Genomic DNA, 22,026 nt, shown 5'->3' on the forward strand with positions numbered 1-22,026 from the left:
ATTAATTGAAGTTACTGGGACACATTTAAATTACTGAGTAAAGAACTTCTTTTTTAGTTTCAAATGTATGACTTTGGGTTTTAGAGTAAAAACTACGAAGTTATTTGTGGGTAAACTAAAAACGTTGCACAAGTGACTGAAATAAAACTCTTGGAATAAGTTTTGAGGGGGGGATTGGAATCTCCAAAAGGCTAACATTTTACTCCTTTTTAACATTTGAAATGCCCTGTTGTAGTCCCTAAGAATTCTCATCACAGAGTATATGCCAGACTATAAAATACTTATTTTTAAAATGAAATCTATATACTGACTTTATCAATCGTCTTATTGTGCAATCAAAATTAGAGTTCTTTGGTTTGCAAACAACATTTAGAGCCTCCAAATGAGTTTTTTAAGACTTATTTAGCTTTGTGGGTGGTATTTTCATGCAAATAAGTAAGGGTGGGTTTTATATTTTGTAGAAGTTTTTGGTCCTATTTTAATGCTCTTTGTATGGCAGTATGTATATAGTATGTTAAATTCCTCAAAACTGTCCTTAAAAAACTTTGAAGTTAATACTTTTGTGCAACTGTGTTTTGAATAAAGCCATGACAGTGTTAAAAACAAAAAAATGCAGCACTCCTGATTATTTTGTTTCTGACTGTTCCCTGTTTTTTTTTCTTCTGTGACTGCTGTAACTTAAAAGTTTTTGAAATTGAATTGCTTCAAATAAATGGAAGATTTGTTAATAGTTTCAGTGTATGACATTCACTTTTTGAACCCTCCACTGGGGCTTTGAATGTCTTTTTAAAAACAGAAACAGCCCGAAAGTTCTCAAACACTTGGATGTCATGTGAGACATTACAATTTAATAGTTTAACTCATCATCTGCCTTATTTATTCACTTTTGTCCAAGAAGCAGAAAAAATTCTGGGTTCCTTTAACTTTCCTTTTGGAGTTGAAAATTGAGCCAGTACGTTTTGTATTTTGATTTGAAGTCATAACTTTGTTTCCGACAGTTGATGTAACCTATCCATAGTTAACTAACGTTATTATAAACCTGTCATACACCGGTAGTTTTTAAAAATGAATCCAAAGTCTTCATTTATACTGTATAGTGTTTATTTTCAGAATCCTTAAGATAATATGATACAAACCTAATTCGTGTTTACCTTGAGTAAATCAAACCTGAACCAATATTTTTTTCTGCTCTCTGGGTTATCCAGTGAGAAGTGATTTTTAACATGTTTCATTTGTAGACAGCTTCGGCATGTGTCTATTTATAAAGTCAAGGCACAAGCATGTGAAGTAATGTTTTTGTGATTACTTAAAGTTTAATATTGGAAAAGTATTTTAATTACGGAACTCTGCTCCCTGAGAGGTGGAAAATATTGGAGTGTATCTCAACTACAGAAACTGTTTATTGAAATTGTGTGTGCGTTGTACCTCTTGAAAAAATTCGGGGGTGCCTGGGTGGCTCAGTTAGTTAAATGCATAACTTTTGATTTTGGCTCAGGTCATTATTTACTGGTTCGTGGGATCGAACCCCGCATGGGATTCTCTCTCTCCCGCTCTCTCTGCCCCTCCCCCACTTGTGCGCGAGCGCGCACACACGCGCGCGCTCTCTCTCTCTCTCTCAAAATAAGTAAACTTAAAAAAAATTCAAAACGTTTTACCCCTTGGTTAAAGAAAATGGTATAACTACACTAAAAGTTTTTGATGAAGGTATTAGGTAATGAAACAATTCTGTGTGACATGGTGATTCAAAACACAAGTATTGTTTATTCCTTCTATATTTTAAAGAGAGGCTTTGGAACAAGGGACATTCTCCCAGTTGCTGAAAATTTCGCCTCTGTTCCTCGTACTAGCAATGATACTCTGCAGCTGGTGCTTAATAATAGCATTCTACTACTGCATTCCTTTTTCATGTACTAATGAGCCTAAGATTTGAAAACAAGGCTTGGGTAATTTGGCCCGAGGCAGCTACTTGTGTTAATCTGTTGATCAGCCCTAACTTGAAGAACAGGTTATACCACAAAATGGACATTACAAAATGGGTTGATCTCCAGGAAAATCTTTATAAAAAGACTTTATATACTGGTAAAATAGTTTCATTTCATACAGAGCTAGTCACTTTTTTGGGGGTGGTAAGATCCAAGCAGGGTTACCTCATAATAGCAATTCTGACTAACAATCAGAAGCAACAATTATTTCTTCAAATTTATGAACATTTACAAGTAAATTTTTGCTAAGGCATCATTTGGACCCGGTTACCCATAAAATGCACACACCCACATTACTGGTCTATTGACACAGGCCATCAAATAGGCACGCAACACTGATGGAAAAAATCCCATTCTAGCTGTCAGGATGGAACGTTGCCACGGAATACGTCCCTATTTTGTCATCCTCCTATTAAACATTCAGATGACAGCATCTTGCAGATGAAAGCCATGATCTGTGCCTCTACTTTAGTGTGATAAACTCACTCCCCAGCCCCAGAATTAGCTCACTGAAGCTACTGGATTTCTCTACTTGTTGGCCTTTTCTCCCAAGTCTGCTGGCACAGAGACGCCAGCAACGGTGTGCTCGGGGGAGCTGTCACTTATCTAGACAGCTGTGACTAAGGAAGATTGGGGTTGGTAGAAGAATCTTTAAGTGTAACGGAAAGAACTACAGCTGAAGCAACTTTACTTCTTAAGAACCAAAGACAGCAGCACCAGAGGAAACTAGCATCTGCAAGGGAAGCAGCAATTAACTATCACTCTGCAGCTCTGGCAGAGAAGTCCGTGCAAGTCCGGTCCTTTTAGCTATGCATCCCCTCCCCCCCCCCCCTTCCTTTTATGAGAGTATTCTAAGTTAAGAACAAATTCATTTCTGCTGGGCTGAGGATTTGTAATTTGTAGGAAATTAGTGAAATTTTCTGACTAGGATCCCAGGTGAGGCGTCTTATTTTTACCAAGGTATCTATAATAGGATGTGTGGAGGGCAATATCCCTTTGTATCGTTTTGACACATCTGATATTTTATCTTTTTGCAGTTTGATTTCCCACTGCCAAGTTTCCTGGAATATAGCTGAAGCTGTCAGCCCTCCCTTCTCATTTCAAGGACTTCAGCCTTAAGATTGAGTTTCTCTAAAGCCTCTTTGCTTGTCACACTCCTCTGGGGCGAGTGATTACCTACCACACCCGGTAGGTAATCTTATCTCAGCATCATTGCTTTAGATTCCTGATAGGTTTGAATAAACAGAGCGAAAGATTTTTACCTAAATGATTACACTGAAATAAAATCTTCTAGGGGTACGTTTTTGAGGTGTTACCTATCGTAGTCCTATGGGAGACTTGGCTCCTTAAATTTTTACTTATTTCCCCAATCCTCAACCCCTGAAATACAGATAAACCAGTTTTTGTTTTTTGAGAGTACCATTTTTACAACAAGACGCTCTTTAGGGCATCCAGAGTCTCCACCAGCAGAAATCGGATTTGAGCGTCTTGGGGAGAGAACACCAGGCCTTGAAATTAGAGAAATGAAACTCTAATTAGGGAGAACAAGAAATAAAAAGCGCCAATCACTCCAGACCGTGACCCTGACTTGATTCGCGGGACGCGCAACAAAAAGTTCCCCCAAACCAGATCCTCAGATCCAAAAGCCGGAGTGCAGAAACCAGTGGATCGAAAAGAGGAGCGGCCTATGCTGGAACCGGAGGTACCCGAAAGAGTCTGCAAGGGCGCTTTCCGAAACGCTTTCGATTGGACCAGAAATGTCGCAATCCTGGTCACGTGCTCTCGCGCCCCACCTCCCCTTCCCTCCCTGCCAAGATAAAAGAGGGCGGCCGCTCGCCCTTAACTTTCTGTGATGAGGTGCGCACGCGCTGTGCGAGCTGCGGAGTCGCGCTGGGAGTCCTGGGGCCCACGGTCGTCACAAAAGCGCCCTTGCTCCTTCTCCCGCTTCCTTCCTCCTGCCGGGTCCGCTCCGCTGACACCCAGGGACACTCGCCGGTCAGGTCCTTAGGACCTTAACTTTATTCATTCTTTTACACTTTCCAGCTCTCGCTTAACGATGTACAGAGCTGTTGTTTTCAAAATTTGAATTAGTCTCAGGTTCATGAATATCACCCAAGTTGGTGTTGTATGTACGTTTTCGTGATTTCTAAGCTGGAAATGCGGCTGGAGCTGAGGACACTTTGCTTCTGCTTCTTGTTTGTGCATGTTCAAGTTTGCATTCGAGTGACGTTTGTTCGTGAACTTTGCTCCTTGTCTCTAGGAGCTAGCTTGCTATCCTGTGGTTTTCCTATTTTCATTTTCTGTATTAAAGTTCGTTCAGTCAGGTTGGTACCTAAGGACGAATCAGTTGTGGAAAATATTACAGCAAGCAACTGCTTATAGGCAAAGCACTGGGAAATGATACTTAGACCACAAGTAAAATGACAAAAGAAATATAACATAGATTGAGTTTTTTCCCTTTCTCCTAAAAGGAAAGAATGGTTCCATTGGAGAAGTTTTGTAAAGGTCAACAAGCTGAGCATTTAAGGTTTTCTTTTAGGTAGGGCAGCTAAATTGCAGTTTGTTAGAAGTGTCTCAAAACTATTGAGAAACTGTCATGAAATTATACTTTTTATTGAACTTAGTAAGTAACCTTTCATTTCAGATAGTATTTGTATGCAATTAAAAAAATTTTTTTTAATTTTTTTTTTTTTTTTTTTTTTTGAGAGAGAGAGACAGAGTTTGAGCAGGGGAGGGGCAGAGAGAGAGGGAGACACAATCTGAAGCAGGCTCCAGGCTCTGAGCTGTCAGCACAGAGCCTGACGCGGGGCAGGAACCCACAAACTGTGAGATCATGACCTGAGCTGAAGTCCGACACTTAACTGACAGCCACTCAGACGCCCCTGTATGTAATTTTTTAAAAATGTTTTTATTTTTGAGAGAGAGAGAGCATGTGCATAAGCATGGGAGGGGCAGAGAGAGCTAGAGAGGGAGACACAGAATCCCAAGCAGGCTCAAAGCTCCACACTGTCAGCAGAAAGTTCAGGGCAGGCCTCAACTCTACAAACATATCATGACCTGAGCCAAAGTTGGACGCTCAACCAACTGAGCCACCCAGGCACCCCTGTGTGTACAGTTTTTATAAAAATATTAAAGGATGCTGAGGTGCTTGGCTGGCTCAGTTGGTAGAGCATGGGACTCTTGGTTTCTAGGTGGTGAGCTCAAGCCCCACTTGGGTTGTAGCGATTACTTAAAAATATAATCTTAAAATTAAAGAATGGGTTTATGTGTCTATAGAATTAGCAAGTTTTCCTTTTTTTTTTTTTCAAGAGAAAAAGGTTGGGTTTATGTTTCTATAGAATTAGCAACTACATTTTTTGGTAAGATTTTATTTTTACTTATTTTTTAAAGTTTATTGTGAGAGAGACAGTGCAAGCCGGGGAGGGGCAGAGAGAGAGGGAACAGGATCTCAAGCAGGCTCTGCACTGACAGCAAAGAACTCAACGCAGGGCTCGAACTCACGAACTGTGAGATCATGATCTGAGCCAAGAGCCACGAGGGCACCACATAAGATTTTATTTTTAAGTAATCTCTACACCCCACGTGGGGCTCAAACTTACAACCCAGAACTTCAGGCATATACTCTACCAACTGAGCCAGCCAAGCACCCCTATAAATGTTTAACTCTAGTAAATCTAATGCCAATAATGTCTCAGGCTTTTTCTTTTTTCTTCCTTCCTTCCTTCCTTTCCTTCTTTCTTCTTCTTCTTCTTCTTCTTCTTCTTCTTCTTCTTCTTCTTCTTCTTCTTCTCCTTTTTAAGACTTCATTTTTTTAAAAGTAATTTTTACACACGACATGGGACTCAAACTCACAACCCTGAGATCAAGAGTCACAGGCTCCACCAACTGAGCCAGCAAGGTGCCTCTTCTCAGGCTTTTTCAATGGCTTTTACAAAACAGTCACAAAATTGGGTTAAATGAAGACCAACTACTTTGTTTAAAATAAGAGATGAGAACATACCTGGATTTTAAGAGGCCAAGATTTTCTGTTGGGTAACAGCATTTCTCAGAAAAGGATTTTCCTTTTGACAAGGTAAATATTTAGGAGTAAGTTCTCCTCCCCTCCCCCTTATATTGAGAAATTGTATTTTTAGCATTGTTTTGATGTTGCCACAGCACTCAAAAATAATTATTGGAGCGCCTGGGTGGCTCAGTTGGCTAAGTGTCCCACTCTTGATTTCAGCTCAGGTCATGATCACATGGTTCGTGAGTTCAAGACCTGCGTTGGGCTCTGTGCTGATGGTGCAGAGCCTGCTTGGGATTCTCTCTCTCCCTCTCTCTGCTCCTTTCCCTCTTGTGCACTCTCTCTCTCTCTCAAAATAAATAAACATTAAAAAAAAATCTTCTCTAAAAAAATAATTATTAACAGGGGAAGTTGGCAATGAAGTTTTTTTTTTTTTTTTTTTTTTTTTTTACAACCAGTAGAACACTGAGAAACTACTTGCTGAGAAAGAGGTTATAGCCATCTGGTCTATATTAAGAGGCCAAAGCATTACACCGATGTGATGATAAATCTTTTCTTTTTGTGTCCTTTATTTTTCCCTTCCACCGCTATTCTGTATCAGCCATGAGATTGCTGTTGGAGTTCAGGGACAAATAAGAGGTCATATAATGTAGGTCATTGCATAATGATGAAATGTCAATTCTGTGGTCTGTCTGTAAGGCTCTGTCCTTCATAGTAAGATACACTGTGCTGTGATGGTTGTGAAGCTATCACTCCATGTTAGAGATTCATTATTTTTAGTTCACATGCTTGTGATTTACTTTCTTTCAGGTCGTTATGTGTTCAATCTTCACAAGTCATTTCCAATTTACCTGGTGAGGAAAAAACCAATGGAGAGGTTATGTCCACATTTTTTTTTTAAGGTAAGGAGGTCTAGAGCTATGATCAAAGGCATAAGATGTGGAAAATTGTTCATTTAACAAACGTTTTAAAGATTTTATTTATTGGGGCGCCTGGGTGGCTCAGTCGGTTGAGCGTCCGACTTCAGCTCAGGTCACGATCTCACTCACGGTTCGTGAGTTTGAGCCCCGCGTCGGGCTGTGGGCTGATGGCTCAGAGCCTGGAGCCTGCTTCCGATTCTGTGTCTCCCTCTCTCTCTGCCCCTCCCCCGTTCATGCTCTGTCTCTCTCTGTCCCAAAAATAAATAAACGTTAAAAAAAAAAGATTTTATTTATTTATTCATTATTATTTTTTAGAGAGGGAGGGGCAGAGAGAGACTGTGAGAGAGGAACTTAAGCAGCCTCCACACTCAGCCTGACTTGGGGCTTTATCTTAGGACCCTGAGATCATGACCTGAGCTGAAATCAGAGGAGTTGGACGCTTAATGGACTAAGCCAGCCAGATGCCACCTAAAGATTTTAGTTTTAAGTAATCTCTACCCCCAACATGGGGCTTGAACTCATAACCCAGAGGTCAAGAGTTGTGTGCTCTACTGACTGAGGCAGCCAGGTGTCCCTAATGAGCTTTTTAATACCTTTGTTTAAGGCATTGAAGTGCTAGGAGAACAAAGATGAATAATATACAACCCTATCCCTTGAAGAACACAGTCTTTTTTTTAAAATATAATTTATTGTCAAATTGGCTTCCATACAATACCCAGTGCTCATCCCAACAAGTGCCCTCCTCAATGCCCATCACCCACTTTCCCCTCTCCCTCACCCCCCATCAACCCTCAGTTTGAAGAACACAGACTTAACACAAGATTATGAGCCAAGAGAGAAATGATAGAAGGTAGACAAATAGCAGAGCTGACAACTTGTGCCCAGGAAGTGCAGAGGCTGCCAGAACCTTGTCTTACTCACCTCAGTGAAGATCTGATTTTGTCAATGCACATGTGAGGGATAGACCTGTGCCATGAAAGCTCACAGAGACTGATGCCTAAACCTGAGGGTCAACATAATTGGTTTTCAGGGATATTGTACATTTATATTAACTGCAGTATTCTTGTTCAATGCTCTAGATAAGTGTTCTCCAATAAAAATATAATACTCTCCACAAATGTGGGCCACAGAAGTAATTTAAAATTTTCTAGTATCCATATTAAAAAAGTAAAAAGAAACAGATAACATTAATTTTAATAATATATTTTATTTAACCCAGTATATCTAAAATGTTATTGTTTTAACATATAATCAATATATACTTATTGCTGAGATATTTTACATTCTTTTTTTCATACTAAGCCTTTGCAAGCTGGGGTGGATTTTACACTTAAGCACAACTCAGTTAGGAGTAGCAACATTTCAAGTACTCATGTGCCCTGTGGAGGTCTAGGATATCCCCTTCCTAGAAAAAGAAAAACTGGGAGGCCAGTTAATTACAGCATGGAATTAGAACTGAAGGTGCTAGATGGTTGGGGGATAAGTTGTTGGTCTGGCAAGCTGGATGAACTTACTTTGATCCCCATTAGAATATACCTTTTTCATTGTTTTAGTATTTATTCAAAAATTTTAAACATTTTATTTATTTTTGAGAGAGTGAGACAGATCAGAGTTGGGGAGGGGGAGAGAGAGGGGAGTACACAGAATACAAAGTAGGTTCCAGGCCCTGAGCTGTCAGCACAGAGGCCGACGCGGGGCTTGAACCCATGGACTGCAAGACCACGACCTGAGCTAAAGTTGGCTGCTTAACCAACTGAGCCACCCAGGCTCCCCCATTGGTTTAGTATTTATTGTATTAAGCATGTCTTGCCTCAGGAGTATGAGACTACTATGGCCAAATTCTTCTGATTTTATGTAAACTGCTTTCTTCTGTTAACATACTTTGTATTCAAACAGGTTTTTAAATTTCTTTACCTCTTTTATATTTGGCCATGTTTGAGTACAGAGAAGTTAATCTGATTTATATGTATCTAATCTCTTCACCCACGCAGTTATTTTCTTTCATGGGGGTTAATACCACAATTGGCTAACTTTATCCATGATGTATTTTTTTTTTAATTTTTTTTCAACGTTTTTTATTTATTTTTGGGACAGAGAGAGACAGAGCATGAACGGGGGAGGGGCAGAGAGAGAGGGAGACACAGAATCGGAAACAGGCTCCAGGCTCCGAGCCATCAGCCCAGAGCCCGACGCGGGGCTCGAACTCACAGACCGCGAGATCGTGACCTGGCTGAAGTCGGACGCTTAACCGACAGCGCCACCCAGGCGCCCCATATCCATGATGTATTTTTAAAGATAAATATTTTTAATTAGGAATGTATTTTAAGAATGTAAATTATAATCATATTACTAAAATTTTGGAAAATAGAGAAAAACAAATAAAAGCTACCATAATACAATAATTGTTTATTATAGTGCATATTTTTATTTAGTTGGAATCATAGACTATAAATTCATATTGTTAATTTTATCCCTTAATATAATAAGACATAAAAACTTTCCCCCATATTATTAGAATTTCAAATGAAATGGTTTTTGAAACAAATGGAATTTCAAATGAAATAGAATTTTACTCTGTGCATATGCCTAATTTATCCAATGTTTTTTTTCTATTTCTCTCTCTTTGTCTCTCCTCTTTGTATAAAAAACACTGTAGTGAACAGCTTAATACTGTGATTGCATTCCCATATTTTAGGATAGTTCCTTAGAATGAATTCCAAGAAGTAGAATTTCTAGATTAAAGGGCATTAATATTTTTATGATTCTTAATTGCCTATTTTCCCAAAGGACTTTTTTTTTGGGTAATGTTTATATTAGAGAGAGAAAGTGAAGGAGGGGCAGAGAGAGGAGACAGAATCTGAAGCAGGTTCTGAGCTGTCAGTGCAGAGCCTGATGCCAGGCTCCAACTCACAAACCGTGAGATCATGACCTGAGCCAAAGTCAGATGCTCAACCAACTGAGCCACCCAGGCACTGCCTCCCCCCCCCCCCCCCAACAAAGGACTTCTAACAAGCTATCATTGATTATGAGAGTAACAGTTTTACTTCACTCATAATGGTTATTATCTGTCGTAAAACATTTACTTATTTAATAGGCTTATACATTCATTTATTCATTAAATATTTATTGAATACTTATTATGCTCCAGGCAATGTCCTACCAACACAGCAGTGAATAAAACAGACAAAAGTTCCTGCCCTCACAGATCCTCTTGGGAGAAAAAAATCACCTGGATAAATAAATAAAACATATGTGCTAACAGATAAAAATAAAGCATGAAGGAGAATTGGGTGTCATCGGGGTGAGCATTTTAGTTAGAGTGGCTTTTAAAGGTCTCATTGAGTAACTGACAAAATTTGAAAATATATTTTAAATCACAGGCCAAAGAAAACTTGCAAGTATAGAAGCAAGAACTTTTTTTTCCTGAACATTTGAGAATTACTCATGTAATGTTCTACCTCCCCAAATACTTTGATGTGTTTTTACTGCAGAAATATTTCTCCTACACAACCAAAATGTAACCATCAAAATAAGAGTATTAACACTGAGACATTAATACTATCTTATTCTCATACCCCAGTCAGATTTTGCCAATTGTCTCAATAATGCCTTTTATAGAAAAAGGATCCAATTTTGCATCAAATTGTTGCTTTTAGTTATCATGTCTCTTTAGTATTCTTCAGGCTGAAACAGTTTCTCAGTGTTTCTTCAACTCTTGTGACCTTGATACTTTTGAAAATTCCAGGCCACTTATTTTGTAGAACATCCCCTAATTTAGATTTGTCTGCTGTTTCCTCGTGATCAGACTTAGGGTTATTCATTTCTGGTGGGACTATGACAGAGACAATGCTATGTTCTTATTGTATCTTATCAGGTGACACATAATATCCGTTTGCTCCATTAGGGATAATGTTTACTTTGATCACTACAATTGTAGTATCAAAGATAGTATCTTTCAATCTTGTCCACTGTGTTTTATTTTATTTTTTTTAACGTTTATTTTTGACAGAGAACGCAAGCAGGGGAGGGGCAGAGAGAGCGGGAGCCCAATGATCCCAGGTGCGCCTGTGCTGTCAGAATAGAGCCGGATGTGGGGCTTGATCTCATGTACTGTGAGATCAGGACCTGAGCTGAAATCAGAAGTTGGACACTTAAACTGACTGAGCCACCCAGGTGCCCCTCAATCTTGTCCACTGTAAAATTGTTCCTCTTCTCTTTGTAATTAAGTGTTTTGTGGGGAAAAACTTGATCACATTCCTCATCAGACTTTCAGTTTGTTTGTTTCTATGTATGTGAGCTCATAGTTTCCTATTTTAGTCAGTGAGTGAGTGTCATTTCTTCGGTGTTTTGTTTTTAGATTTTCCCATTGGAACCCCTTCAAGCTTAGCTTCTGTGTCCTTGTGACATGCCCCCATCATTCTTTGAGCACTTCCTTGTTTTCAGGCATGCCAGCAAGTTCCAGGCTTATCTTGTACTTTCCTGGCCCAGCCCTGGAATCAGCTGTTTCTCTGAGGAGCCCTTAAGAATGCTGTTTTGAAGCCATTCCCTGGGGACTAGGTGTGCTCATTGCTACAGGGATTGAATGGAGTTGCTCCTCCCAGGCCCTTTTTTTTTTTTTTTTTTAAGAGAGAGAGAGAGAGAGCGCAAGTGAACCAAGTGAGAGAGAGAGAGAGAGAGAGAGAGAGAAAGAGAGAAAGAAAGAAAGGGAGAGAGAGAGGGGGCAGGTGAGTGCAGCTCACCTGAAGTGAGGCACGAGTTTACCCAAAGCAGGACTTGGGCTCACCTGAAGCAGGACTTGAACTCATGAACCGTGAGATCATGACCTGAGCTGAAGTCAGATGCTTAACTGACTGAGCCACCCGGGTGCCCCTCCCAGGCCCTCTTAACGGACAGTGAATATATGTGTATGTGTTTGTCACTTTTGCATATATACACACAATATATATATGCATATCTATCTATCTCTGTATATCTATATTGAAAACCATGGTTCACTCCCAATTTCAATCCAACACCTCAGTGTTCACTCTAGTTTTATCCCCTTTGCATCTTTATACCTCTATAATCTAACAGAAATTAGCTCCCCTTATCCTCAATTTATTTACTTACTTGATCAAACCCTCTGTGTATTATCAATCTCTTCCTCTGCTGCCACACCTTTCCCTGACTCAATGCCTTTTTTAAAAAAATTTTTTTCAATGTTTATCTTTCAGAGAGACAGAGAGACAGAGCACGAGGGAGGGAGGGGCAGAGAGAGAGAGGGAGACACAGAATCCAAAGCAGGCTCCAAGGTCTGAGCTGTCAGCACAGAGCCTGACGTGGGGCTCGAACTGGTGAACTGTGAGATCATGACCTGAGCCAAAGTTGGACACTTAACCAACTGAGCCACCCACGTGCCCCTCCATGCCTTTTCTAACCTCATTCAGCATGCCCCCACCTCGCTCAGGTCTGACATCGCATGCCAGGCCATCCCTCTGCAAGGGTGCCCTCCTTACCCTTCTTGACTCTGACACACCACTGTGGGCTAGTCTGCCTTTTTCTGCCCCATCCTAATGTCTTTAAGACTGAATTGCTTAGGAAAGGAAGGGAATGGGAGGAGGAAAAGTGAAGGAAAATTTTTAGTGAAGACCCAAAGGAAATGGAAAAGCTAACTCTTTGATTCCTTGGTAAGACCACTCCAGATAAGGAATAGCAGGTGTAAAGGCTGGGTAATAGGAGCATGGCTGGTGTGGTGGAAGGATACCAAGGCCATGCGGCTGGAACAGTGTAAACAAGAAGGATGGAAACATTAGATAAGCTTATGGAGATAAGGGGTTGAGAAGGGTAAGAAGGGGATAGATCAGGTAGGGCTCCTAAGGTCTTTGGATTGTACCCTCAATGAGAATGAGAAGTTATGGGAGAGCTGAGCAAAGGAGTGAGGCATCTATCTTAGGTTTTAAGAGGTTCACTCTGGCTATTCTGAAAACAGGAAGAGGGGCAAGGACAGAAGCCAGAACACCAGTTAGGAGGCTATGGCAATAATCCAAGAGAAAGATGATGGTGACTTGCGTCCTGGTGGTGATGGGGGAGGTCAATTGAATTCTGAATGTGTTTTGGAGATGGAGCTGACAGGAGTTGCCGACCGATGAGATGTGGCATATGAAGGAAAAAGTGGAGTCAGGGTGGTACCAATATTTTTGGTCTGGGCGATGGGAAGAATGGAATTGCCATTACTTGAGAAGGGGAAGACTGCAGGAGAAACTGGTTTGGGAGAGAGAGGGGGGCTCAGTAGTTCAGACTGAGATCCATTTTCATTAAGTTTGAGTCACTTGTTAAAAATCCGAGGAGAGATGTTAAGTGGGCAGCTGGCATTCCAGTCCAAGCTGGAGATATAAATTTGGGGAATCATTGATAAATAGATGCTATTTAAAACCATGAGACTGGATGAGATCATTAGGGAATGAGTAGAGATTGAAAAAAAGAGAAGTCTCAGTACTGAGTTCTGGGAGCACTTCAACACACAGAAGTTGGAGAGACAGGAGCAAACGAGACTAAGAAGAACCTACCAGGAAAGTAGGAGGAAAAGTAGGTAAATAGGTTACCTCATTGTTGCTTTCATTTACATTTCTTTCACGACTGGTTGCAAGTTCCATTGTAGATTGTTTATAACATTTATCAGGTGGGCTTTTACTGTTTGATTTAAAATAAAATTGTATTAATTTGTTCACGTAATAGGGACTTTAATCCTTTGTCATACTACATAAAACTATTTCTTCCATTCTTTTAAAAAAATATTCATTTGAGAGACAGTGAGAGAGCAAGTGCAAGCTGGAGAGGGGCAGAAGGAGACGGGATAGCACAGAGCCTGATGCAGGGCTTGAACCCATGAACCCAGAGATTATGACCTGAGCCGAAGTTGGGTGCTCAACTGACTGAGCCGCCCAGGTGCCCCGTCTTTTTATTTTGGTTATATGAATGTTCAAAATATTTATGTAGTAAGTCAATTAGTATTTTTGTTTGTGATTCATCTTATCCTTATGAAGCCTGGAAATTCATCTCATCTTCCGGAGATTTGATGATCATTTAATTCTACTTTATTCTAACTTTTCCATACCTTGATTTATTTTGATTGACTTGCTGACTGTCTAGAATTAGTTTTTGTGCATAATGTGAGGTCAGAATTTAAACACATTTCCTCAAGCAGTGGGCTCAGGCGAATACCAGAAAGCATTATTTGGTTCAAGCAGGAATTCAAAAATAGAAAGGTCAGTGGGATTCATGGGGTCCTGTGCTCACTAAGCAGGAGAGTAGAGTGTTTGCTTGAGTGTACCAGGTGTGCAGGGTCAAACATGGGAGTGGCCTTGAGATTGGAGCTGAATTTCGGTGTCAAACGGCCTGAGCTTGGGTGCTAGCTCTTTAGAGAGGAGCTGGGAATGTTAGCTGCCCAGTGCTTGGATATTTTGGGGGAAGGTGAGATCAGGTACCTCCAGATACCAGCCAGCTCATTCTGGATGATTCTTTGGACAATCTTTGTTGTCTCTCCACACCCTCAAATTGTTAGTTATTCCAACACTACTTATTATTGAATGATCTATCCATTTGCCAGTGATTTGTGATACCTTTTTAAGCATATATTAAATCTTATATTTTGTATTTTACTTATGTCTAATTATTTGAAAATGTTAGTACCATTAACATCAGGATATTAACTTCATGAAGTTAAAATTTAAACATATATTAATCTAATCTGTAAAATGTACTATCATTTAATACAGGGTATGTTAGAGTTAAAAAGAAGCATTACTATATGTATTTACTATTCCTATTTCTGAGAAGTCTTAAGTTCTATCTCTAGTATCAGTAGGATTTTCTCTCTACCTTGAATGCTTCAACAGTAGAGAATATTCAAATAAAGACAGTGCTTAAAATAATGGTTTTCTACTTGATTAAAGCATAAATTTGCAAGTAGGTTTATTTTCATTTCACTTAAAAAAATTTTTTTTAATGTTTACTTATATTGAGAGAGAGAGAGAGAGAGAGACAGAGTGTGAGCAGGGGAGGGGCAGAGAGACAGAATCCGAAGCAGGCTTCAGGCTCTGAGCTGTGAGCTGTGAGCTGACATGGGGCTCGAACCCACAAACAGTGAGATCATGCATGACCTGAGCTAAGTCAGAAGGTCAACTGAATGAGCCCCTAGGTGCCCCTCATTTCACTTTTGAATACGTTTGATTGTTGTTACATTCTTGAAGATGAGGCATTTATTTATTATTCCTTGTAATTATAAGTGGCTACTAATGTTCTGGTTTATCTTTTTTAGTTACCTAAAAGATGCCCTCCTAATCTGAAAATAAAATTATCCATTGGAAAAAAAAACACAAGTAAGATTAATACTGACTACTGAAAATGAGTCTTACCAACAATATATAGAAAGAATAATTCAATAACTGAGAAATGCTTATCTCAGAAATTTGAGGATGATTCAATAATAAATCTAATCTTAAAACATTAAATATTAAGTTGTGCCTGGGTGGGGGTTCCGTCCATTAAGCATCTGACTTTGGCTCAGGTCGTGATCTTGTGATTCGTGAGTTTGAGCCCCAGATCAGGCTCTGTGCTTACAGTGTGGAGCCTACTTGGGATTCTCTATCTCCTCCTCTCTCTGTCCCTCCCCGCTCATGCATGCTCTCTTTCTCTCTCTCTCTTTCTCTCTCAAAAACAAGCAAACAAACAAACATTTTTTGAAAATACAAGATATGGGTCATTTGGGTGGCTCAGTCGGTTAAGCATTGGATTTCGGATCAGGTCATGATCTCTTGGTTCCTGAGTCTAAACCCCGCACAGAGCTCTCTGCCCTCAGCATGGAGCCCACCTCGGATCCCGTGTCTTCTCTCTCTGTGCCCCTCTCACAGGTTCATGCTCTTTTTCTCTCTCTCAAAAATAAACATGTATATCTATCTATCTATCTATCTATCTATCTATCTAAAATGCTGAAAAGATATCTGATAAAAATGAACATTCTATCTTAAGTAGTTATTACAATGAAATAAAAGGACAACTCAACATGATAAAATCTTTTTCAAAATAAGAATACTATTCTTAGTGGCAAAATAATTAAGAATGTTTCCATTAAAATGAAAGACCTAAATGTAAGACAGGAAGCCATCAAACTCCTCCAGGAGAAAGCAGGCAAAAGCCTCTTTGACCCTGGCTGCAGCACTTCTTACTCAACACATCTCCAGAGGCAAGGGAAACAAAAGCAAAAATGAACTATTGGAACCTTATCAAAATAAAAACTTCTGCACAGCGAATGAACAATCAGCAAAACTAAAAGGCAACTTACAGAATGGGAGAAGATATTTGCAAATGACATATCAGACAAAGGGTTAGTATCCAAAATCTATAAAGAACTTATCAAACTCAACACGCAAAAAACAATAATCCAGTGAAGAAATGGGTGAAGAAATAGGTGAATCCAGTGAAGACATGAATAGACACTTCTCCGAAGAAGACATCCAGAATGGCCAACCAACACATGAAAAAGTGCTCAGCATCACTCATCATCAGGGAAATACAAATCAAAATCACAATGAGATACCACCACACACCTGTCAGAATGGCTAACATTAACAACTCAGGCAACAACAGATGTTGGCGAGGATGCAGAGAAAGAGGATCTGTTTTGCATTGCTGGTGGGAATGCAAACTGGTGCAGCCACTCTGGAAAACAGTATGGAGGTTCCTCAAAAAATTAAAAATAGAACAACTCTGCAATCCAGCAATTGCACTACTAGGTATTTATCCAAGGGATACAGGTGTGCTGTTTTGAGGGGACACATGCACCCCAATGTTTTAGCAGCACTATTGACAATAGCCAAAGTATGGAAAGAGCCCAAATGTCCATCAATGAATGAATGGATAAAGAAGATGTGTACACACACACACACACACACACACACACACACACACACTGGAGTATTACTCGGCAACCAAAAGGAATGAAATCTTGCCATTTGCAACTACGTGGATGGAACTAGAGGGCATTATGCTAAGTGAAATAAGTCAGAGAAAGACAAGTATCATACGATTTCACTCATATGAGGACTTTAAGATACAAAACAGATGAACATAAGGGAAGGGAAGCAAAAATAATATAAAAACAGAGAGGGGGACAAAACATAAGAGACTCTTAAATGTGGAGAACAAACAGAGGGTTACTGGAGGGGCTGTGGGAGGGGAGATGGGCCAAATGGGTAAGGGGCATTAACGAATCTGCTCCTGAAATCATTGTTGCACTATATCCTAACTAACTTGGATGTAAATTAAAATAATAATAATTAAAAAGAATGTTTCCATTAAAAGGAGCAAAATTAAGGATGCCTGCTGTTGCCTGTGCAAATAAATGAAGACCAACCAAATGAGAAAAACAAAGACTATTTATTCTGAGTTTGATATAGCAAGGGAATCCTGTCACTGGAGTTTTGTCAGTTACTCAAAGGCAGGCAGAAGATTGGGGAAGCTTTATAGTGGAGAAAAGGGAAGGTTTCATGTGTGGCCCGCCTGTCTAGAGACTGTTGGCATGGGGAAGTTTGTAGACTGGCTAACTAGAAGTGGGGCATCCTTCTGTGGTTGGTCCCACACGGGGAGTTGGGACCAAAATTAGGGAGACTGTCAGTTATTAATGAAGTCCTGGCCATTTGGGGCAGATTGTTACAGAAGTGATTGTTTAGCTTCTTGGATTGTCAGTATAGATAGCAACCTGGCTTCCTGTAAGTCTGACTTGTAATAGGCTGGCTTCTTGGGTTGTTTATTGTAGATAAGGGTTTGGTTTCCTGGGCAGGTGGCTGAAGCTTGTGGGCCAAGTTTATATTTTCTATATGGTCTGGCCATTGTCCATTTGTCCATTTAGTCTCTCAGCCACTATTATTAAAAATCGTAATGGGGCTCCTGGGTGGCTCAGTAGGTTCGGTGTCTGACTTCAGCTCAGGTCATGATCTCACGGACTGTGTTTGAGCCCCACGATGGGCTCTGTGCTGACAGCTTGGGCCTGGAGGCTGCCTCGGATTCTGTGTCTCCCTCTCTCTACCGTCCTCCACTCACATTCTGTCTCTCTGTCTCTCAAAAATAAACATTAAAAAAATAATAAAAATGAATACAAATAAAATTGTCTGGAAATTTTTGACTAATGCAAAAGATAGTAAACAAGTGTTTTAATCTAGGGGTTGCAGAAAGTAGATGATGGAGTTTTTATGTTAGACTAAATGTTTGAATTAATAAAGTTGTTCAGGAAAAAGCACTTTACTATTCTGACAATATTTAGGTAGGGAATGTAATGAAAAATGATTTCATTTACCATATCAAAAAATGCAATTTATAGTTATGCTCTTAATGAAGAGTGTGTTTGATCTATATAATCCAAATTATCAAATTATTACCAGAGAAGAAAACATTGGAAACACCCTCTAATAGAAACACCCTTAATTTTTCAAAATGCTAAGTTTTGGATGCAAAGCCTAAACATTGTAAAGATTTCAGGCTATCTTAAATCAGCTTAAAAATTTAATACAGTTTCCATTTAAATTCTCACTGGAATGTTTTGAGGGGCAACTGAAATTATTTCTAAAGTTGATCTAAAAGAATAAAAAGTAAGACATATTTATTCATTCAATAGGTATTTATTGATTTCTGTGTTCCAAGCTCTAGGGATACATTAGTCAGTAATAAGATGTAAGTAAAATGTGGTATCGTCTTTTCTTATGGGTTGTTATCATTAACAAATTTAATTTTATGAGGAAGATGTAGACCTGATATAAAAAAATTAGTTATAAAATTTGTTTAAACAAATCAAATAAAAATGTGTTACATTTTTTTTCTCACTAAATTCTTGTTCTAAGCATCACCAAAGGGAAAACTCCTGGAGGACAGGTATTTGCATTTTCTACCTTTTGTAGCAGTATCTTGTTTATAATGCTTGTTTATAATCCTTGTTTATGATGCTAGGTTAAAAATGGCTAGAATTTACTTTTCTTGAAATATTTCCCCATAACCTCACACTGTTCTTATTGTTTAGATATAAAGCATAAAGTTGTCTAGAGACATTTTTCCATATCAAAGGAGAAAAAATAAGTTGTGTAAAGAGAGAAATACAGTTAAATCCCTACAGTACTATACATATTTAATCGATATATTAACAATTCAGGTTAAATTGCTTAGTACAAGGAGCATCTTGATGTTTGCATTGATGCCAGCTGAAAATAAAGAAATGTTCTGTAATGAATTAATTTACTCTGTGGACACTAAGAAGCAATGAACCCATGTTCTAATTGAAAGGCCAGGTGATATTCAAACAGGACAAGAGAAGATGAAGCAAGATAATTTCTGAAGCTTACTTTCTTAAATTGTAAGTGCTAAGCTAAACTAATTTCTTACATTTCTAATCACGGAAGAACACATTTTGGCCAATTTAGGAAACAGCATCTGTATTAAATATTCTTGTTTTTCATAAGTACTTTGGAAAAGATGTGTACAGAATTTTCTTTGCAAAGTTTCAAAAGTCAAAATCATAAGCAATAATGAACATTATGTTTGGAGTTGGATCTTTCTAAATTTGTCAGTGGGTGGCAAAGGAAGGAAAGTTTTCTTTAGGGAGTATGTGCCATTATTTTAATTATTTGAAGGTAGATTTTAATTATAATTCCATAAAGCGTGTCTGAATAATACCTCTAGTTGAGAAGGAGTGTTGTATGGATGCTTCCCATTGGAAGGACTCTCCGGAGCTGCATCACAATGAGGCTCTGAGGCACCGTGGAGGGAGCCTTCACAATGGCTGCTTTCACCATGAAAATACCAGTGAAAGGAGATGAGAATACATTGACAGCCAGTTCCCTCTGTCCACATGAAGGGGGTAGGCCTATTTTTCACAAGTTATCAAGCTTAATTCTCTCCTACAGTAACCTAACATGTTTCTAACATCTACTGAAAAGGTCAGCTTTCTGCTAAAGGGTCACACCAAAGTAGCATTGTTGACTCTGTCATTTTGTCTTCTGAAGTCAGCTTCTATTTTCTGAATCAAATTTCAACTTTTTTGGCTGTGCTACTGGATTTAATCTCTTGAGATTTCATGGGTAGCTACTGCCATGTGTTTAAATGCACATGTCATGTCCACTAAATTTGTCTTGCGGTGGTTAGTATGGGTGCTCCTCACTGAATGTGTTTGTCTCCAGGTTTGGCTCTTGGGAATGTTATTTAACTTAAGGTAGAGAGCAAGTATATTTTAGTGAAAACATAGTTACTAGCAACCAGCGAAAGAGAACACACATTTTAAAAACACAAACATGATGAAATGTGATTGTTCAAATGGTGAAATGCCAACTTAATGGGATATTAAAAATACTAAAACGTTCATGAAATGTTTCTGTATTCGTTTCCTATTGCTGCTATATATAACAAATGACCATAAACTTAGTCATATTATACAAATTAATTTTCTTACAGTCCTGGAGGTCAGAAGTCTGAAATGGGTCTAATGGGGCTAAATCAAGGTGTCAGCAAAGCTGTAGTAGAGAACCCCATCCTTGTCTTTTCCAGCCCCCATTCCTAAGCTCATGTCCCTTTCATCTTCACAGGTGGCCACTGCACTACTCTGACCTCTGTTTCCGTGATCATATCTCCTCTGACTTTCCTGTCCCCTTCTTTCATAAGGACACTTGTGATGATACTCTGGTTTCTCTTCGGATTGAAGACGGAGACTTGTGATTGCCTTGGGCCCAGCCAGATAATCCAGCCTAATGTCCCCGTCTCAAAATCCTTAGCTTAAGCATACCTGCAAAACCTCATTTGCCATGTTAGGTAATACATTCACAGGTTCTGGGAATCAGGACATGGACTTCTGGGGAGCAGTGGGTGATTATCCTGTTCCTTTAAATGAAAACCTAAGGAAATATTTCCTTCACGGGGTTTAGAGTGCTGTGAAATTAGCAATGAATACATAAACTAATTTCTAGAATAATTTGCTTAAAAAATGTTTATTTATTTTGAAAGAGGGGAGCGAGGGGCAGAGAGAGAGAGGGAGAGAGAGAATTTCGAGCAGGCTCTAAGCTGTCAGTGCAGAGCCAGGTGTGGGGTTCAATCTCAAAGTGTAAGATCATGACCTGAGCCAAAATCAAGAGTCCAGGCACCCCTGTGTTATCATTTTAAATACACATTCTAAGCCATTTGGCTGTCCTTTAAAAAGATCAAAGGCTAAAATCTATCTTACCTTGCTTTATTATACGACTAGAAGACTTTCTAGGGGTGCCTGGGTTGAGGCTTTCTAGGGGTGCCTAGGGGAGCCCCGTGTTGGGCTCTGCACTAAGCGTGGAGTCTGCTTGGGATTTTCTCTCTCCCTTACTACCCCTCCTTCACACATATACACTCTCTCTCTCTCTCTCTCAAAAAAAAATAAATACATTTTTTTAAAAAGGTGAATTTTTTTGAAAAAAATTTTAATATTTATTTTTGAGATACAGACAGAGCACAAGTGGGGGAGGGCAGAGACACACACACACACAGAATCTGAAGCAGGCTCCAGGTTCTGAGCTGTCAGCACAGAGCCCAACATCAGGCCCAGACCCATGAACCGTGAGATCATGACCCAAAGTCTGATGCTTAACTGACTGAGCCACCCAGGTGCCCCAAAAAGACAAATTTCTAATCGAATTTAATTAGGATAGTATGAAACCAGTATAAACAGAGTTAGGAAAGCAGTAGCTTCTAAGAGGAGGCTGGGGAGTGATCACATACTACTCTGTGTAGCTAAAATAGATTTCCATCCCAAGGTTCTGCTTATAGAGCTATAATATTTCCAATTTAAGTCATAAATATAATAGTAGATCTGAATACATTAATAAAAAGTGATATATTCTTTTTTTTAATTTTTAAAAAATGTATTTATTTTTGAGACACAGAGAGAACATGAGCAGGGGAGGGGCAGAGAGAGAGGGAGACACAGAATCCAAAGCAGGCTTCAGGCTCCGAGCTGTCAGCACAGAGCCTGATGTCTGGCTCAAGCTCACGGACTGTAAGATCATGACCTGAGCTGAAGTCAGACGTTTAACTGACTGAGACACCCAGGTGTCCCAAAAGTGATATACTCTTTTTTTTTTTT

At 39.4% G+C, this 22,026-nt stretch overlaps 1 long non-coding RNA gene across 2 annotated transcripts; it reads left to right on the forward strand.

The window, feature by feature from the left end:
• The first annotated feature begins 3,858 nt into the window (after positions 1 to 3,858).
• Positions 3,859 to 20,821, forward strand: LOC125159520 (uncharacterized). 2 transcript variants are annotated; one of them, XR_007149806.1, is made up of 3 exons: positions 3,859 to 4,306; positions 6,796 to 6,887; positions 20,507 to 20,821. It is a non-coding gene; the product is annotated as an uncharacterized LOC125159520 (long non-coding RNA). The 2 variants fall into 2 exon arrangements; XR_007149805.1 differs by lacking the exon at positions 20,507 to 20,821 and adding an exon at positions 9,000 to 9,056.
• The last annotated feature ends 1,205 nt before the right edge of the window (positions 20,822 to 22,026 follow it).

The sequence above is a fragment of the Prionailurus viverrinus genome, unplaced genomic scaffold (assembly GCF_022837055.1).
Source record: "Prionailurus viverrinus isolate Anna unplaced genomic scaffold, UM_Priviv_1.0 scaffold_50, whole genome shotgun sequence".
Lineage (NCBI taxonomy): Eukaryota > Metazoa > Chordata > Mammalia > Carnivora > Felidae > Prionailurus > Prionailurus viverrinus.